Source organism: Rhinoderma darwinii, chromosome 2 (assembly GCF_050947455.1).
Source record: "Rhinoderma darwinii isolate aRhiDar2 chromosome 2, aRhiDar2.hap1, whole genome shotgun sequence".
Taxonomy (NCBI): domain Eukaryota; kingdom Metazoa; phylum Chordata; class Amphibia; order Anura; family Rhinodermatidae; genus Rhinoderma; species Rhinoderma darwinii.
The window spans coordinates 3,160,536-3,183,085 of NC_134688.1; the positions used below are offsets into that span (position 1 = coordinate 3,160,536).

The 22,550-nt window shown below is 42.6% G+C and overlaps 1 protein-coding gene across 2 annotated transcripts in view; it reads left to right on the forward strand.

Annotated features, from left to right (window-relative positions):
- The window catches only part of LOC142741957 (neuronal acetylcholine receptor subunit alpha-10-like), a 143,579-nt gene that overhangs the window by 70,565 nt on the left and 50,464 nt on the right, over positions 1-22,550 (forward strand). The window lies entirely within an intron of this gene.

A 22,550-nucleotide genomic window follows, 5' to 3' on the forward strand; every position in this document is an offset into this window, starting at 1 on the left:
AGCCCACTAAAGTCAGCGGGTTCGGTTGGGTGCCATTCGTGCCCATCGTGCGACAGTTTCGGTGCTTCCGTTTTTCTTATTATTTTGTTCCCATGATAGAATAAAATAATGGAAAACCTATCGCAGATGTGAACAGAGCCTTAGTTATTACCAAAAACAGATCATCGATTGTCATATCTGCGGATTAGCCGTTCAGAAGTCTGGGAAAGCCGGGTGAAAACTTTGCAATGTTGGTCCTATTAGTTGTCACTCAGCTTTCCCGGGAACAGATAAAGCTTAGAAATGGCTGAATAGAATTTCTACGACTTGCCGACTGAAGGACTTTTCTTTTTTTATTTTGGCGGGGTTCCCCTTTAAGAGCCTCCCTGTGTGGTCACCTGTCTGTCTGCAGGTATCGGGGCCGCGTTGCTCCGGATGATGAACACTGGGACCTTCTATGACCCGGGAGGTCTCCGCATGTTTCCTGGCTCGGGGCTGCAGGGATTTCAGCCCCAGGTGGTGCCAGGGCTCGGTGAGAAGGTGTAACACAATCTCAGGTACAGCTGCCGTCTGAGGCGGCTCATGTTCTTCAGCAGAGGTGACTTTCAGAGCCCAGGGACCGAATTACAACATTGCATCTAATAACCGGGAGCAGAACTAGTGGTAAAATCCTCATTGTACATCCCCGGGGAGGGGTCCCGCCACCTTACAGGGTCTCCGACTGCTGGGTCCTGTGAAGAATAATTACATCTCCATATATCGCCAGTGACCATGGAAATCCTGTACTAATCCTGAGTTACATCATGTCTTATACTCCAGTCACATACAAAGCTGCAGTCACAATTCTGCAGTTGCATCATGTCTTATACTCCAGTCACATACAAAGCTGCAGTCACAATTCTAATATTTGATCATGTTACATTTAAAGCTGCAGTCACAGTTCTGATTTTACATCATGTCTTATACACTCTAGCACATCCAGACCTGCAGTCACAATTCTGATTCACTTTGTCTTTTTCTCTAGTCACATTAAGAGCTGCAGCCACAGTTCTGCTGTTACATCATGACTCCAGTCTCATCCAGAGCTGCGTATACCATCCAGCTGGCTGCCTCTTGGGGTATGTCATTCATATGCTGAAAGAAATGCCCCTAAATGCTGTGCAGACTGATCCACTGCAGATAAATACTACAACTCCCACAATGCAAGTCAGCAGAGAATGCTCAATACAGAAGTAAAAGGAACACAATAATTCGCAGTCTAGAGCTCAAACTGCTCCACAGCCCCGTGCTGACCACACAACCAACCAGTCATGGCAAAGGGGGGACCATTATAGTCATACGTACGGTACGTAAATACCACCACACCATAACCACATAGTGACTGAATAATACCCCATACTGTTACTGAATAATACCACCACACCATAACCACATAGTGACTGAATAATACCCCATACTGTTACTGAATAATACCTCCACACCATAACCACATAGTGACTGAATAATACCCCCATACTGTTACTGAATAATACAACCACACCATAACCACATAGTGACTGAATAATACCCCATACTGTTACTGAATAATACCACCACACCATAACCACATAGTGACTGAATAATACCCCCATACTGTTACTGAATAATACCTCCACACCATAACCACATAGTGACTGAATAATACCACCATACTGTTACTGAATAATACCACCACACCATAACCACATAGTGACTGAATAATACCTCCGTACTGTTACTGAATAATACCGTCACACCATAACCACATAGTGACTGAATAATACCACCAAACTGTTACTGAATAATACCTCCACACCATAACCACATAGTGACTGACTAATATCCCCATACTGTTACTGAATAATACCACCACACCATAACCACATAGTGACTGAATAATACCCCCATACTGTTACTGAATAATACCACCACACCATAACCACATAGTGACTGAATAATACCCCCATACTGTTACTGAATAATACCGCCACACCATAACCACATAGTGACTGAATAATACCCCCATACTGTTACTGAATAATACCCCCACACCATAACCACATAGTGACTGAATAATACCCCCATACTGTTACTGAACAATACCTCCACACCATAACCACATAGTGACTGACTAATATCCCCATACTGTTACTGAATAATACCTCCACACCATAACCACATAGTGACTGACTAATACCCCCATACTGTTACTGAACAATACCCCCACACCATAACCACATAGTGACTGAATAATATCCCCATACTGTTACTGAATAATACCACCACACCATAACCACATAGTGACTGAATAATACCCCCATACTGTTACTGAATAATACCCCCACACCATAACCACATAGTGACTGAATAATACCCCCATACTGTTACTGAATAATACCACCACACCATAACCACATAGTGACTGAATAATACCCCCATACTGTTACTGAATAATACCTCCACACCATAACCACATAGTGACTGAATAATACCCCCATACTGTTACTGAATAATACCTCCACACCATAACCACATAGTGACTGAATAATACCCCCATACTGTTACTGAATAATACCACCACACCATAACCACATAGTGACTGAATAATACCCCCATACTGTTACTGAATAATACCGCCACACCATAACCACATAGTGACTGAATAATACCCCCATACTGTTACTGAATAATACCCCCACACCATAACCACATAGTGACTGAATAATACCCCCATACTGTTACTGAACAATACCTCCACACCATAACCACATAGTGACTGACTAATATCCCCATACTGTTACTGAATAATACCTCCACACCATAACCACATAGTGACTGACTAATACCCCCATACTGTTACTGAACAATACCCCCACACCATAACCACATAGTGACTGAATAATATCCCCATACTGTTACTGAATAATACCACCACACCATAACCACATAGTGACTGAATAATACCCCCATACTGTTACTGAATAATACCCCCACACCATAACCACATAGTGACTGAATAATACCCCCATACTGTTACTGAATAATACCACCACACCATAACCACATAGTGACTGAATAATACCCCCATACTGTTACTGAATAATACCTCCACACCATAACCACATAGTGACTGAATAATACCCCCATACTGTTACTGAATAATACCTCCACACCATAACCACATAGTGACTGAATAATACCCCCATACTGTTACTGAATAATACCACCACACCATAACCACATAGTGACTGACTAATACCACCATACTATTACTGAATAATACCTCCACACCATAACCACATAGTGACTGAATAATACCCCCATACTGTTACTGAATAATACCACCACACCATAACCACATAGTGACTGAATAATACCCCCATACTGTTACTGAATAATATCCCCACACCATAATCACATAGTTACTGAATAATACCACCATACTGTTACTGAATAATACCTCCACACCATAACCACATAGTGACTGAATAATACCCCCATACTGTTACTAAATAATACCTCCACACCATAACCACATAGTGACTGAATAATACTCCCATACTGTTACTGAATAATACCACCACACCATAACCACATAGTGACTGAATAATACCCCCATACTGTTACTGAATAATACCTCCACACCATAACCACATAGTGACTGAATAATAGCCCCATACTGTTACTGAATAATCCCTCCACACCATAACCACATAGTGACTGAATAATACCCCCATACTGTTACTGAATAATCCCTCCACACCATAACCACATAGTGACTGAATAATAGCCCCATACTGTTACTGAATAATCCCTCCACACCATAACCACATAGTGACTGAATAATACCCCCATACTGTTACTGAATAATCCCTCCACACCATAACCACATAGTGACTGAATAATACCCCCATACTGTTACTGAATAATACCACCACACCATAACCACATAGTGACTGAATAATACCCCCATACTGTTACTGAATAATACCACCACACCATAACCACATAGTGACTGAATAATACCCCCATACAGTTACTGAATAATACCACCACACCATAACCACATAGTGACTGAATAATACCCCCATACTGTTACTGAATAATACCTCCACACCATAACCACATAGTGACTGAATAATACCCCCATACTGTTACTGAATAATACCCCCACACCATAACCACATAGTGACTGAATAATACCCCCATACTGATACTGAATAATACCCCCACACCATAACCACATAGTGACTGAATAATACCCCCATACTGCTACTGACTAATACCCCCACACCATAAACACATAGTGACTGAATAATATCCCCATACTGTTACTGAATAATACCACCACACCATAACCACATAGTGACTGAATAATACCCCCATACTGTTACTGAATAATACCCCCACACCATAACCACATAGTGACTGAATAATACCTCCATACAGTTACTGAATAATACCGCCACACCATAACCACATAGTGACTGAATAATACCCCATACTGTTACTGAATAATACCACCACACCATAACCACATAGTGACTGAATAATACACCCATACTGTTACTGACTAATACCCCCACACCATAACCACATAGTGACTGAATAATATCCCCATACTGTTACTGAATAATACCTCCACACCATAACCACATAGTGACTGAATAATACCCCCATACTGTTACTGAATAATACCCCCACACCATAACCACATAGTGACTGAATAATACCCCCATACTGTTACTGAATAATACCACCACACCATAACCACATAGTGACTGAATAATACACCCATACTGTTACTGAATAATACCTCCACACCATAACCACATAGTGACTGAATAATACCACCATACTGTTACTGAATAATACCTCCACACCATAACCACATAGTGACTGAATAATACCCCCATACTGTTACTGAATAATACCGCCACACCATAACCACATAGTGACTGAATAATACCCCCATACTGTTACTGAATAATACCGCCACACCATAACCACATAGTGACTGAATAATACCCCCATACTGTTACTGAATAATACCTCCACACCATAACCACATAGTGACTGAATAATACCCCCATACTGTTACTGAATAATACCTCCACACCATAACCACATAGTGACTGAATAATACCCCCATACTGTTACTGAATAATACCACCACACCATAACCACATAGTGACTGACTAATACCACCATACTATTACTGAATAATACCGCCACACCACAACCACATAGTGACTGAATAATACCCCCATACTGTTACTGAATAATACCACCACACCATAACCACATAGTGACTGAATAATACCCCCATACTGTTACTGAATAATACCACCACACCATAACCACATAGTGACTGAATAATACCCCCATACTGTTACTGAATAATATCCCCACACCATAATCACATAGTGACTGAATAATACCCCCATACTGTTACTGAATAATACCATCACACCATAACCACATAGTGACAGTATGGGTGTATTATTCAGTTACTGAATAATACCACCATACTGTTACTGAATAATACCACCACACCATAACCACATAGTGACTGAATAATACCCCCATACTGTTACTGAATAATACCTCCACACCATAACCACATAGTGACTGAATAATAGCCCCATACTGTTACTGAATAATCCCTCCACACCATAACCACATAGTGACTGAATAATACCCCCATACTGTTACTGAATAATACCACCACACCATAACCACATAGTGACTGAATAATACCTCCATACAGTTACTGAATAATACCGCCACACCATAACCACATAGTGACTGAATAATACCCCATACTGTTACTGAATAATACCACCACACCATAACCACATAGTGACTGAATAATACCCCCATACTGTTACTGAATAATACCACCACACCATAACCACATAGTGACTGAATAATACCCCCATACAGTTACTGAATAATACCACCACACCATAACCACATAGTGACTGAATAATACCCCCATACTGTTACTGAATAATACCGCCACACCATAACCACATAGTGACTGAATAATACCCCCATACTGATACTGAATAATACCCCCACACCATAACCACATAGTGACTGAATAATACCTCCATACAGTTACTGAATAATACCGCCACACCATAACCACATAGTGACTGAATAATACCCCATACTGTTACTGAATAATACCACCACACCATAACCACATAGTGACTGAATAATACCCCCATACTGTTACTGAATAATACCACCACACCATAACCACATAGTGACTGAATAATACCCCCATACAGTTACTGAATAATACCACCACACCATAACCACATAGTGACTGAATAATACCCCCATACAGTTACTGAATAATACCGCCACACCATAACCTCATAGTGACTGAATAATACCCCCATACTGTTACTGAATAATACCTCCATACTGTTACTGAATAATACCACCACACCATAACCACATAGTGACTGAATAATACCCCCATACTGTTACTGAATAATACCTCCACACCATAACCACATAGTGACTGAATAATACCCCCATACTGTTACTGAATAATACCACCACACCATAACCACATAGTGACTGAATAATACCCCCATACAGTTACTGAATAATACCTCCACACCATAACCACATAGTGACTGAATAATACCCCCATACTGTTACTGAATAATACCCCCACACCATAACCATATAGTGACTGAATAATATCACCATACTGTTACTGAATAATACCTCCACACCATAACCACATAGTGACTGACTAATACCCCCATACTGTTACTGAATAATACCTCCACACCATAACCACATAGTGACTGAATAATACCCCCATACTGTTACTGAATAATACCCCCATACTGTTACTGAATAATACCGCCACACCATAACCACATAGTGACTGAATAATACCCCATACTGTTACTGAATAATACCACCACACCATAACCACATAGTGACTGAATAATACCCCCATACTGTTACTGAATAATACCCCCACACCATAACCACATAGTGACTGACTAATGTTAGGGATCTGCCAGGTACTTCATCTAGGTATACTCCTGGGATTAATCAATCCACACCTGAGGCCAGACCTGTTCGACTGACACCATCTCCCACCAACCAGGGTGGCAGGCTCAGGAGTGGGAGAGCCTATCGCGGCCTGGTCTGTCGGAGTTAGCTCCGCCCCCTGTCCTTTATTACCTGCCCTGTTCTCTCCCTCAGTGCTTGTAATTCTTTTGGATTCCTGGCCCCACTGCTGCTTGCTCCAGCCTGCTTCTGCCGTGCTTCTGCCTTGCTGCAGTTCTGCTTGACCTGCTTTGCTTTGCCCCTGGCTTGCTTCTGTCTCCTTGCCCGCTTGGGAGTACTCACTTCATCCTGGTCCTGACTGTCCGTTTCCTCGTGGCGTTCCGTGGCTACTGCCCCTTCCCTTGCATGTTCCCTGTTTGTTTTCCTGTGCACTTAGACAGCGTAGGGACCGCCGCCCAGTTGTACCTCGTCGCCTAGGGCGGGTCGTTGCAAGTAGGCAGGGACAGGGCGGTGGGTAGATTAGGGCTCACTTTCCCTTCACCTCCTTCCTGCCATTACATAATTACAAGCCCTTACCTAGTCTACCATTTCTCCTACGCTGACGCTATCATGGACCCCCTTGAGACCCTGACCCAGCAGATGCAGGGCCTCTCCCTACAGGTCCAGGCCCTGGCCCAAAGGGTCAATCAGGGTGACGCTGCTTTAGTAGTACCCCTCACCTCACCTCTAGAACCCGACCTCAAGTTACCTGACCGGTTCTCAGGGGACCGTAAGACGTTTCTCTCCTTCCGGGAGAGTTGCAGACTGTATTTCCGCCTAAAGCCCCACTCCTCAGGTTCCGAGAACCAGCGGGTGGGTATCATCATATCCCGACTCCAGGAAGGGCCCCAAGAGTGGGCCTTCTCCTTGGCTCCTGACGCCCCTGAACTTTCCTCTGTTGATCGTTTTTTCTCTGCCCTCGGACTCATTTACGACGAGACTGACAGGACTGCTTTAGCCGAGAGTCAGCTGGTGACCTTACGTCAGGGTAGGAGACCGGTTGAGGAATACTGTTCTGATTTTAGGAAGTGGTGCGTAGCTTCTCAGTGGAACGATCCGGCCCTAAGGTGCCAGTTTAGGTTAGGATTATCTGACGCCCTGAAGGATCTGCTGGTTAGCTACCCCTCGTCTGACTCCCTTGACCAGGTTATGGCCCTAGCAGTACGACTTGACCGACGTCTCAGGGAACGTCAGCTAGAACGCTTCAGTGTGCTCCCCTCTGACTTGTCTGCGATCCCCCCCGAGGTCCCGTCTCCTCGCCCCTCCACGGAGGACTCGGAGGTACCTATGCAACTCGGGGCCTCCATGTCCCCTCGACAACGTAGGGAGTTTCGCAGAATGAATGGTCTCTGCTTCTACTGTGGGGACGACAAGCATCTACTGAACACCTGTCCCAGGCGCAAGAATAAGAAGCCGGAAAACTTCCGCGCCTAAGTGATCATCGGGGAGGTCACTTGGGCGCACAGGTATTTCCCGTTAATGTGAAACGCAATAAAATTTTGCTTCCCTTTCAGGTCTCGTTTGCTGGCCGGTCTGCCACGGGCAGTGCTTTCGTGGATTCAGGGTCATCTGCTAATATCATGTCTGTGGAATTTGCTATGTCTCTAAAGATGCCTTGTATTGATTTACCTTATCCTATCCCTGTAGTAGGAATCGACTCAACCCCCCTTGCTAATGGTTATTTTACTCAGCATACTCCTGTTTTTGAACTCCTTGTTGGCTCCATGCATGTGGAGCAGTGCTCTGTACTGGTGATGCAGGGATTATCGTCTGATCTGGTTTTAGGCCTTCCCTGGTTGAAGTTGCATAATCCCACGTTTGATTGGAATACTGGGGATCTCACCAAATGGGGTAGTGAATGTCTTATGTCATGTCTTTCTGTTAACTCTATTTCTCCCCGGGAGGAGGTAAACACGCTTCCTGAGTTTGTTCAGGACTTCGCCGATGTGTTTTCTAAGGAGGCCTCCGAGGTGTTGCCCCCCCATAGAGATTACGATTGCGCTATCGATTTGGTGCCTGGTGCCAAGCTTCCTAAGGGTAGGATATTTAATCTTTCATGTCCTGAACGTGAAGCTATGAGAGTGTATATCCAAGAATGCCTGGCCAAGGGTTTCATTCGCCCCTCGACTTCTCCTGTAGGTGCTGGCTTCTTCTTCGTGGGGAAGAAGGATGGTGGTCTTAGGCCGTGCATTGATTATCGTAACCTGAATAAGGTCACCGTAAGGAACCAGTACCCACTTCCTTTGATTCCGGATCTTTTTAATCAGGTTCAGGGAGCCCAATGGTTCTCTAAGTTCGATCTACGGGGGGCATATAACCTTATCCGCATCAAAGAGGGGGATGAGTGGAAAACTGCGTTCAACACACCCGAGGGTCATTTCGAATACCTGGTCATGCCCTTTGGGTTGTGTAATGCCCCTGCTGTCTTCCAGAATTTTATTAATGAAATCCTGAGAGAGTACCTGGGTAATTTTCTTGTTGTGTACCTTGATGACATACTGGTGTTTTCCAAGGACTGGTCCTCCCACGTGGAGCATGTCAGGAAGGTGCTCCAGGTCCTTCGGGAGAATAATCTGTTTGCTAAGACTGAAAAATGTGTCTTTGGGGTACAGGAGATACCATTTTTAGGGCAAATCCTCACTCCTCATGAATTCCGCATGGACCCTGCCAAGGTTCAGGCTGTGGCGGAATGGGTCCAACCTGCCTCCCTTAAGGCGTTACAGTGTTTTTTAGGGTTCGCCAACTATTACAGGAGATTTATTGCCAACTTCTCGGTCGTCGCTAAGCCTCTTACGGACCTTACCCGCAAGGGTGCTGATGTCCTCCATTGGCCCCCTGAGGCCGTCCAGGCCTTTGAGACCCTCAAGAAGTGCTTTATCTCGGCCCCCGTGCTGATTCAGCCCAACCAAGAGGAGCCATTTATTGTGGAGGTTGACGCTTCCGAGGTGGGAGTGGGGGCCGTCTTGTCCCAGGGTACCAGCTCCCTCACCCATCTCCGCCCCTGTGCTTACTTCTCTAGGAAGTTTTCGCCCACGGAGAGTAACTATGATATTGGCAACCGCGAACTTCTAGCCATTAAATGGGCTTTTGAGGAGTGGCGGCACTTCCTGGAGGGGGCCAGACACCAGGTAACGGTCCTTACGGATCACAAGAATCTGGTTTTCCTAGAATCGGCCCGGAGGCTTAATCCTAGACAAGCTCGGTGGGCACTATTCTTTACCAGATTTAATTTCTTGGTTACCTATAGGGCTGGGTCCAAGAATATTAAGGCTGATGCTCTGTCACGTAGTTTCATGGCCAATCCTCCTTCTGAGAAGGATCCTGCTTGTATTTTACCCCCTGGTATAATCGTCTCTGCCACGGATTCTGATTTAGCTTCTGATATCGCGGCTGATCAGGGTGCAGCTCCCGGGAACGTCCCTGGGGACAAACTGTTTGTTCCCCTGCAATACCGACTGAAGGTACTCAGGGAAAACCATGACTCCGCTCTATCTGGTCATCCTGGCATCTTGGGCACCAAACACCTCATTACCAGAAACTATTGGTGGCCTGGGTTGCCTAAAGACGTTAGGGCTTACGTCGCCGCTTGTGAGGTTTGCGCTAGGTCCAAAACCCCTAGGTCCCGACCTGCGGGCCTACTACGTTCCTTGCCCATTCCCCAGAGACCTTGGACCCATATCTCCATGGATTTTATCACCGATTTGCCTCCATCTCAGGGCAAGTCGGTGGTGTGGGTGGTAGTCGACCGCTTCAGCAAGATGTGCCACTTTGTGCCCCTTAAGAAGCTACCTAACGCCAAGACGTTAGCTTCTTTGTTTGTGAAACACATCCTGCGTCTCCATGGGGCCCCAGTCAATATCGTTTCTGACAGAGGGGTACAATTTGTTTCCTTATTTTGGAGAGCTTTTTGTAAAAAGTTGGAGATTGATCTGTCCTTCTCCTCCGCCTTCCATCCCGAAACTAATGGCCAAACGGAAAGGACCAACCAATCCCTGGAACAATATTTAAGATGTTTCATCTCTGACTGTCAATTCGATTGGGTCTCATTCCTTCCCCTTGCTGAATTTTCCTTGAATAACCGGGTCAGTAACTCGTCAGGGGTCTCCCCGTTTTTCTGTAATTTCGGGTTTAACCCAAGATTCTCCTCCGTCTCCCCTGGTTGTTCCAATAATCCTGAGGTAGAGGATGTTCATCGGGAACTGTGCACTGTCTGGGCCCAGGTTCAGAAGAACCTAGAGGCGTCCCAGAGCGCACAAAAGATTCAGGCGGATAGTAGACGTTCTGCTAACCCCCGGTTTGTCGTCGGGGATTTGGTCTGGTTGTCGTCCAGGAACTTGCGCCTTAAGGTCCCGTCCAGGAAGTTTGCTCCCCGATTTATTGGACCTTATAAGATCATTGAAGTCCTCAACCCTGTATCCTTCCGTTTGGAGCTCCCCCCATCATTTCGCATACATGACGTCTTCCATGCCTCCCTCCTTAAACGCTGCTCCCCGTCCTGGTCCCCCTCGAGGATACCTCCTGTTCCCGTTCTCACCCCTGAGGGGGTGGAATTCGAGGTGGCCAAGATTATGGACAGTAGGATGGTCCAGGGCTCCCTCCAGTACCTGGTCCATTGGAGAGGATACGGGCCGGAGGAGAGGACTTGGGTACCTGCCCGTGATGTTCACGCTGGGGTATTGATCAGGAGGTTCCACCTTCTCTTCCCCACTAAACCGGGTCCCCTTAGTAAGGGTCCGGTGGCCCCTCATAAAAGGGGGAGTACTGTTAGGGATCTGCCAGGTACTTCATCTAGGTATACTCCTGGGATTAATCAATCCACACCTGAGGCCAGACCTGTTCGACTGACACCATCTCCCACCAACCAGGGTGGCAGGCTCAGGAGTGGGAGAGCCTATCGCGGCCTGGTCTGTCGGAGTTAGCTCCGCCCCCTGTCCTTTATTACCTGCCCTGTTCTCTCCCTCAGTGCTTGTAATTCTTTTGGATTCCTGGCCCCACTGCTGCTTGCTCCAGCCTGCTTCTGCCGTGCTTCTGCCTTGCTGCAGTTCTGCTTGACCTGCTTTGCTTTGCCCCTGGCTTGCTTCTGTCTCCTTGCCCGCTTGGGAGTACTCACTTCATCCTGGTCCTGACTGTCCGTTTCCTCGTGGCGTTCCGTGGCTACTGCCCCTTCCCTTGCATGTTCCCTGTTTGTTTTCCTGTGCACTTAGACAGCGTAGGGACCGCCGCCCAGTTGTACCTCGTCGCCTAGGGCGGGTCGTTGCAAGTAGGCAGGGACAGGGCGGTGGGTAGATTAGGGCTCACTTTCCCTTCACCTCCTTCCTGCCATTACAACTAATACCCCCATACTGTTACTGAATAATACCTCCACACCATAACCACATAGTGACTGAATAATACCCCCATACTGTTACTGAATAATATCTCCACACCATAACCACATAGTGACTGAATAATACCCACATACTGTTACTGAATAATATCTCCACACCATAACCACATAGTGACTGAATAATACCCCCATACTGCTACTGAATAATACCACCACACCATAACCACATAGTGACTGAATAATACCCACATACTGTTACTGACTAATACCGCCACACCATAACCACATAGTGACTGAATAATACCCCCATAGTGTTACTGAATAATACCACCACACCATAACCACATAGTGACTGAATAATACCCCCATACTGTTACTGACTAATACCACCACACCATAACCACATAGTGACTGAATAATACACCCATAGTGTTACTGAATAATACCGCCACACCATGACCACATAGTGACTGAATAATACCCCATACTGTTACTGAATAATACCACCACACCATAACCACATAGTGACTGTATAATACCTCCATACTGTTACTGAATAATACCGCCACACCATAACCACAAAGTGACTGAATAATACCCCCATACTGTTACTGAATAATACCGCCACACCATAACCACATAGTGACTGAATAATACCCCCATACTGTTACTGAATAATACCACCACACCATGACCACATAGTGATTGAATAATACCGCCATACTGTTACTGACTAATACCGCCACACCATAACCACATAGTGACTGAATAATATCCACATACTGTTACTGACTAATACCGCCACACCATAACCACATAGTGACTGAATAATACCCCCATACTGTTACTGAATAATACCCCCATACTGTTACTGAATAATACCGCCACACCACAACCACATAGTGACTGAATAATACCCCCATACTGTTACTGAATAATACCGCCACACCATGACCACATAGTGACTGAATAATACCCCATACTGTTACTGAATAATACCAACACACCATAACCACATAGTGACTGTATAATACCTCCATACTGTTACTGAATAATACCGCCACACATAACCACATAGTGACTGAATAATACCCCATACTGTTACTGAATAATACCACCACACCATAACCACATAGTGACTGTATAATACCTCCATACTGTTACTGAATAATACCGCCACACCATAACCACAAAGTGACTGAATAATACCCCCATACTGTTACTGAATAATACCGCCACACCATAACCACATAGTGACTGAATAATACCCACATACTGTTACTGACTAATACCGCCACACCATAACCACATAGTGACTGAATAATACCCCCATACTGTTACTGAATAATACCCCCATACTGTTACTCAATAATACCGCCACACCATAACCACATAGTGACTGAATAATACCCCCATACTGTTACTGAATAATACCGCCACACCATAACCTCATAGTGACTGAATAATACCCCCATACTGTTACTGAATAATACCCCCATACTGTTACTCAATAATACCGCCACACCATAACCACATAGTGACTGAATAATACCCCCATACTGTTACTGAATAATACCGCCACACCATAACCACATAGTGACTGAATAATACCCCCATACTGTTACTGAATAATACCACCACACCATAACCACATAGTGACTGTATAATACCCCCATACTGTTACTGAATAATACTACCACACCATAACCACATAGTGACTGAATAATACCCCCATACTGTTACTGAATAATACCTCCACACCATAACCACATAGTGACTGACTAATACCCCCATACTGTTACTGACTAATACCCCCACACCATAACCACATAGTGACTGACTAACACCACCATACTGTTACTGAATAATATCTCCACACCATAACCACATAGTGACAGAATAATACCACCATACTGTTACTGAATAATACCGCCACACCATAACCACATAGTGACTGAATAATACCCCCATACTGTTACTGAATATCTCCACACCATAACCACATAGTGACTGAATAATACCTCCATACTGTTACTGAATAATACCGCCACACCATAACCACATAGTGACTGAATAATACCCCCATACTGTTACTGAATAATACCTCCACACCATAACCACATAGTGACTGAATAATACCCCCATACTGTTACTGAATAATACCACCACACCATAACCACATAGTGACTGAATAATACCCCCATACTGTTACTGAATAATACCGCCACACCATAACCACATAGTGACTGAATAATACCTCCATACTGTTACTGAATAATACCGCCACACCATAACCACATAGTGACTGAATAATACCCCCATACTGTTACTGAATAATACCGCCACACCATAACCACATGGACTGAATAGTACCCCCATACTGTTACTGAATAATACCTCCACACCATAACCACATAGTGACTGTATAATACCCCCATACTGTTACTGAATAATACATCCACACCATAACCACATAGTGACTGAATAATACCCCCATACTGTTACTGAATAATACCGCCACACCATAACCACATAGTGACTGAATAATACCCCATACTGTTACTGAATAATACCTCCACACCATAACCACATAGTGACTGTATAATACCCCCATACTGTTACTGAATAATACATCCACACCATAACCACATAGTGACTGAATAATATCCCCATACTGTTACTGAATAATACCACCACACCATAACCACATAGTGACTGAATAATACCCCCATACTGTTACTGACTAATACCACCACACCATAACCACATAGTGACTGAATAATACCCCCATACTGTTACTGAATAATACCGCCACACCATAACCACATAGTGACTGAATAATATCCCCATACTGTTACTGAATAATACCGCCACACCATAACCACATAGTGACTGTATAATACCCCCATACTGTTACTGAATAATACATCCACACCATAACCACATAGTGACTGAATAATACCCCCATACTGTTACTGAATAATACCGCCACACCATAACCACATAGTGACTGAATAATACCCCCATACTGTTACTGAATAATACCCCCACATCATAACCACATAGTGACTGAATAATACCCCCATACTGTTACTGAATAATACCGCCACACCATGACCACATAGTGACTGAATAATACCCCCATACTGTTACTGAATAATACCTCCACACCATAACCACATAGTAACTGAATAATACCCCCATACTGTTACTGAATAATACATCCACACCATAACCACATAGTGACTGAATAATATCCCCATACTGTTACTGAATAATACCTCCACACCATAACCACATAGTAACTGAATAATACCCCCATACTGTTACGGAATAATACATCCACACCATAACCACATAGTGACTGAATAATACCCCCATACTGTTACTGAATAATACCGCCACACCATAACTACATAGTGACTGAATAATACCACCATACTGTTACTGAATAATACCTCCACACCATAACCACATAGTGACTGAATAATACCTCCATACTGTTACTGAATAATACCTCCATACCATAACCACATTGTGACTGAATAATACCACCAAACTGTTACTGAATAATACCACCACACCATAACCACATAGTGACTGAATAATACCGCCATACTGTTACTGAATAATACCACCACACCATAACCACATAGTGACTGAATAATACCACTATACTGTTACTGAATAATACCCCCATACTGTTACTGAATAATACCGACACAACATAACCACATAGTGACTGAATAATATCCCCATACTGTTACTGAATAATACCACCACAACATAACCACATAGTGACTGAATAATACCCACATACTGATACTGAATAATATAACCACACCATAACCACATAGTGATTGAATAATACCCCCATACTGTTACTGAATAATACCACCACACCATAACCACATAGTGATTGAATAATACCCCCATACTGTTACTGAATAATACCACCATATCATAACCACATAGTGACTGAATAATACCCCCATACTGTTACTGAATAATACTACCACACCATAACCACATAGTGACTGAATAATATCCCCATACTATTACTGACTAATACCCCCACACCATAACCACATAGTGACTAAATAATACCCCCACACTGTTACTGAATAATACCGCCAAACCATAACCACATAGTGACTAAATAATACCCCCATACTGTTACTGAATAATACCACCACACCATAACCACATAGTGACTGAATAATACCCCATACTGTTACTGAATAATACCGCCACACCATAACCACATAGTGACTGAATAATACCCCCATACTGTTACTGAATAATACCACCACACCATAACCACATAGTGACTGAATAATACCCCCATACTGTTACTGAATAATACCTCCACACCATAACCACATAGTGACTGAATAATACCCCCATACTGTTACTGAATAATACCACCACACCATAACCACATAGTGACTGAATAATACCCCCATACTGTTACTGAATAATACCTCCACACAATAACCACATAGTGACTGAATAATACCCCCATACTGTTACTGAATAATACCGCCACACAATAACCACATAGTGACTGAATAATACTCCCATACTGTTACTGAATAATATCTCCACACCATAACCACATAGTGACTGAATAATACCCCCATACTGTTACTGAATAATACCACCACACCATAATCACATAGTGACTGAATAATACCCCCATACTGTTACTGAATAATACCTCCACACCATAACCACCATACAGTTACTGAATAATACCCCCATACTGTTACTGAATAATACCACCACACCATAACCACATAGTGACTGAATAATACCACCATACTGTTACTGAATAATACCACCACACCATAACCACATAGTGACTGAATAATACCCCCATACTGTTACTGAATAATACCGCCACACCATAACCACATAGTGACTGAATAATACCCCCATACTGTTACTGAATAATACCACCACACCATAACCACATAGTGACTGAATAATACCACCATACTGTTACTGAATAATACCACCACACCATAACCACATAGTGACTGAATAATACCCCCATACTGTTACTGAATAATACCACCACACCATAACCACATAGTGACTGAATAATACCCCCATACTGTTACTGAATAATACCACCACACCATAACCACATAGTGACTGAATAATACCCCCATACTGTTACTGAATAATACCTCCACACCATAACCACATAGTGACTGAATAATACCCCCATACTGTTACTAAATAATACCACCACACCATAACCACATAGTGACTGAATAATACCCCCATGCTGTTACTGAATAATACCTCCACACCATAACCACATAGTGACTGAATAATACCACCATACTGTTACTGAATAATACCTCCACACCATAACCACATAGTGACTGAATAATACCTCCATACTGTTATTGAATAATACCTCCACACCATAACCACATAGTGACTGAATAATACCACCAAACTGTTACTGAATAATACCACCACACCATAACCACATAGTGACTGAATAATACACCCATACAGTTACTGAATAATACCACCACACCATAACCACATAGTGACTGAATAATACCCCCATACTGTTACTGAATAATACCCCCACACCATAACCACATAGTGACTGAATAATACCCCCATACTGTTACTGAATAATACCCCCATACTGTTACTGAATAATACCCCCATACTGTTACTGAATAATACCCCCAAACTGATACTGAATAATACCCCCACACCATAACCACATAGTGACTGAATTATACCCCCATACTGTTACTGAATAATACTGCCGCACCATAACCACATAGTGACTGAATAATACCCCCATACTGTTACTGAATAATACCCCCATACTGTTACTGATTAATATCACCACACCATAACCACATGGTGACTGAATAATACCCCCATACTGTTGCTGAATAATACCACCACACCATAACCACATAGTGACTGAATAATACCCCATACTGTTACTGAATAATACCGTCACACCATAACCACATGGTGACTGAATAATACCCCATACTGTTACTGAATAATACCACCACACCATAACCCCATAGTGACTGAATAATACGCCATACTGTTACTGAATAATACCTCCAAACCATAACCACATAGTGACTGAATAATACCCCCATACTGTTACTGAATAATACCACCACACCATAACCACATAGTGACTGAATAATACCCCCATACTGTTACTGAATAATACCGCCACACCATAACCACATGATGACTGAATAATACCCCATATTGTTACTGAATAATACCTCCACACCATAACCACATAGTGACTGAATAATACCCCCATACTCTTACTGAATAATACCGCCACACCATAACCACATAGTGACTGAATAATACCTCCACACCGTGACTGAATAATACCACCACACCATAACCACATAGTGACTGAATAATACCCCCATACTGTTGCTGAATAATACCACCATACTGTTACTGAATAATACCTCCACACCATAACCACATAGTGACTGAATAATACCCCCATACTGTTACTGAATAATATCACCACACCATAACCACATAGTGACTGAATAATACCCCATATTGTTACTGAATAATACCTCCACACCATAACCACATAGTGACTGAATAATACCCCCATACTGTTACTGAATAATACCGCCACACCATAACCACGTAGTGACTGAATAATACCCCCATACTGTTACTGAATAATACCACCACACCATAACCACATAGTGACTGACTAATACTCCCATACTGTTACTGAATAATACCACCACACCATAATCACATAGTGACTGAATAATACCCCCATACTGTTACTGAATATCTCCACACCATAACCACATAGTGACTGAATAATACCACCATACTGTTACTGAATAATATCTCAACACCATAACCACATAGTGACTGAATAATACCACCATACTGTTACTGAATAATACCGCCACACCATAACCACATAGTGACTGAATAATACAACTATACTGTTACTGAATAATACCACCACACCATAACCACACAGTGACTGACTAATACCACCATACTGTTACTGAATAATACCCCCATACAGTTACTGAATAATACCGCCACACCATAACCACATAGTGACTGAATAATACCCCCATACTGTTACTGAATAATACCCCCACACCATAACCACATAGTGACTGAATAATACCCCCATACTGTTACTAAATAATACCCCCATACTGTTACTGAATAATACCACCACACCATAACCACATAGTGACTGAATAATACCCCCATACTGTTACTAAATAATACCCCCATACTGTTACTGAATAATACCACCACACCATTACCACATAGTGACTGAATAATACCACCACACCATAAACACATAGTGACTGAATAATACCGCCACACCATGACCACACAGTGACTAAATAATACCCACATACTGTTACTAAATAACACCCCCATACTGTTACTGAATAATACCGCCATACTGTTACTGTATAATACCGCCACACCATAACCACATAGTGACTGAATAATACCCCCATACTGTTACTGAATAATACCGCCACACCATGACCACATAGTGACTAAATAATACCCCATACTGTTACTGAATAATACCCCCATACTGTTACTGAATAATACTGCCACACAATAACCACATAGTGACTGAATAATCCCCCATACTGTTACTGAATAATACCTCCAAACCATAACCACATAGTGACTGAATAATACCCCCATACTGTTACTGAATAATACCACCACACCATAACCACATAGTGACTGAATAATACCCCCATACTGTTACTGAATAATACCTCCACACCATAACCACATAGTGACTAAATAATACCCCCATACTGTTACTGAATAATACCACCACACCATAACCACATAGTGACTGAATAATACCTCCATACTGTTACTGAATAATACCCCCACACCATAACCACATAGTGACTGAATAATACCCCCATACTGTTACTGAATAATACCGCCACACCATAATCACATAGTGACTGAATAATACCCCCATACTGTTACTGAATAATACCTCCACACCATAACCACATAGTGACTGAATAATACCCCCATACTGTTACTGAATAATACCGCCACACCATAACCACATAGTGACTGAATAATACCCCATTACTGTTACTGAATAATACCACCACACCATAACCACATAGTGACTGAATAATACCCCCATACTGTTACTGAATAATACCTCCAAACCATAACCACATGGTGACTGAATAATACCCCCATACTGTTACTGAATAATACCGCCACACCATAACCACATAGTGACTGAATAATACCTCCATACTGTTACTGATAATACCCCCACACCATAACCACATAGTGACTGAATAATACCTCCATACTGTTACTGAATAATACCCCCATACTGTTACTGAATAATACCACCACACAATAACCACATAGACTGAATAATACCCCCATACTGTTACTGAATAATACCTCCACACCAAAACCACATAGTGACTGAATAATACCCCCATACTGTTACTGAATAATACCCCCATACTGTTACTGAATAATACCACTACACCATAACCACATAGACTGAATAATACCCCCATACTGTTACTGAATAATACCTCCAAACCATAACCGCATAGTGACTGAATAATACCTCCACACTGTTACTGAATAATACCTCCACACCATAACCACATAGTGACTGAATAATACCACCATACTGTTACTGAATAAAACCACCACACCATAACCACATAGTGACTGAATAATACCCCATACTGTTACTGAATAATACCTCCAAACCATAACCATATGGTGACTGAATAATACCCCCATACTGTTACTGAATAATACCACCACACCATAACCGCATAGTGACTGAATAATACCTCCACACTGTTACTGAATAATACCTCCACACCATAACCACATAGTGACTGAATAATACCACCATACTGTTACTGAATAATACCTCCACACCATAACCACAAAGTAACTGAATAATACCCCTATACTGTTACTGAATAATACCTCCACACCATAACCACATAGTGACTGAATAATACCCCCATACTGTTACTGAATAATACCGCCACACCATAACCACATAGTGACTGAATAATATCCCCATACTGTTACTGAATAATACCCCCATACTGTTACTGAATAAAACCACCACACCATAACCACATAGTGACTGAATAATATCCCCATACTGTTACTGAATAATACCTCCAAACCATAACCACATAGTGACTGAATAATACCCCCATACTATTACTGAATAATACCACCACACCATAACCACATAGTGACTAAATAATACCCCCATACTGATATTGAATAATATCACAATACCATAATCACAGTGACTGAATAATACCACCATACTGTTACTGAATAATACCACCACACCATAACCACATAGTGACTGAATAATGCCCCCATGCTGTTACTGAATAATACCACCACACCATAACCACATAGTGACTGAATAATACCCCCATACTGTTACTGAATAATACCTCCAAACCATAACCACATGGTGACTGAATAATACCCCCATACTGTTACTGAATAATACCGCCACACCATAACCACATAGTGACTGAATAATACCCCCATACTGTTACTGAATAATACATCCACACCATAACCACATAGTGACTGAATAATACCCTCATACTGTTACTGAATAATACCACCACACCATAACCACATAGTGACTGAATAACACCCCCATACTGTTACTGAATAATACATCCACACCATAACCACATAGTGACTGAATAATACCCTCATACTGTTACTGAATAATACCACCACACCATAACCACATAGTGACTGAATAACACCCCCATACTGTTACTGAATAATATCTCCACACCATAACCACATAGTGACTGAATAATTCCCCCATACTGTTACTGAATAATACAACCACACCATAACCACATAGTGACTGAATAATACCCCCATACTGTTACTGAATAATACCTCCAAACCATAACCACATAGTGACTGAATAATACCCCCATACTGTTACTGAATAATTCCACCACACCATAACCACATAGTGACTGAATAATACCCCCATACTGTTACTGAATAATACCACCACACCATAACC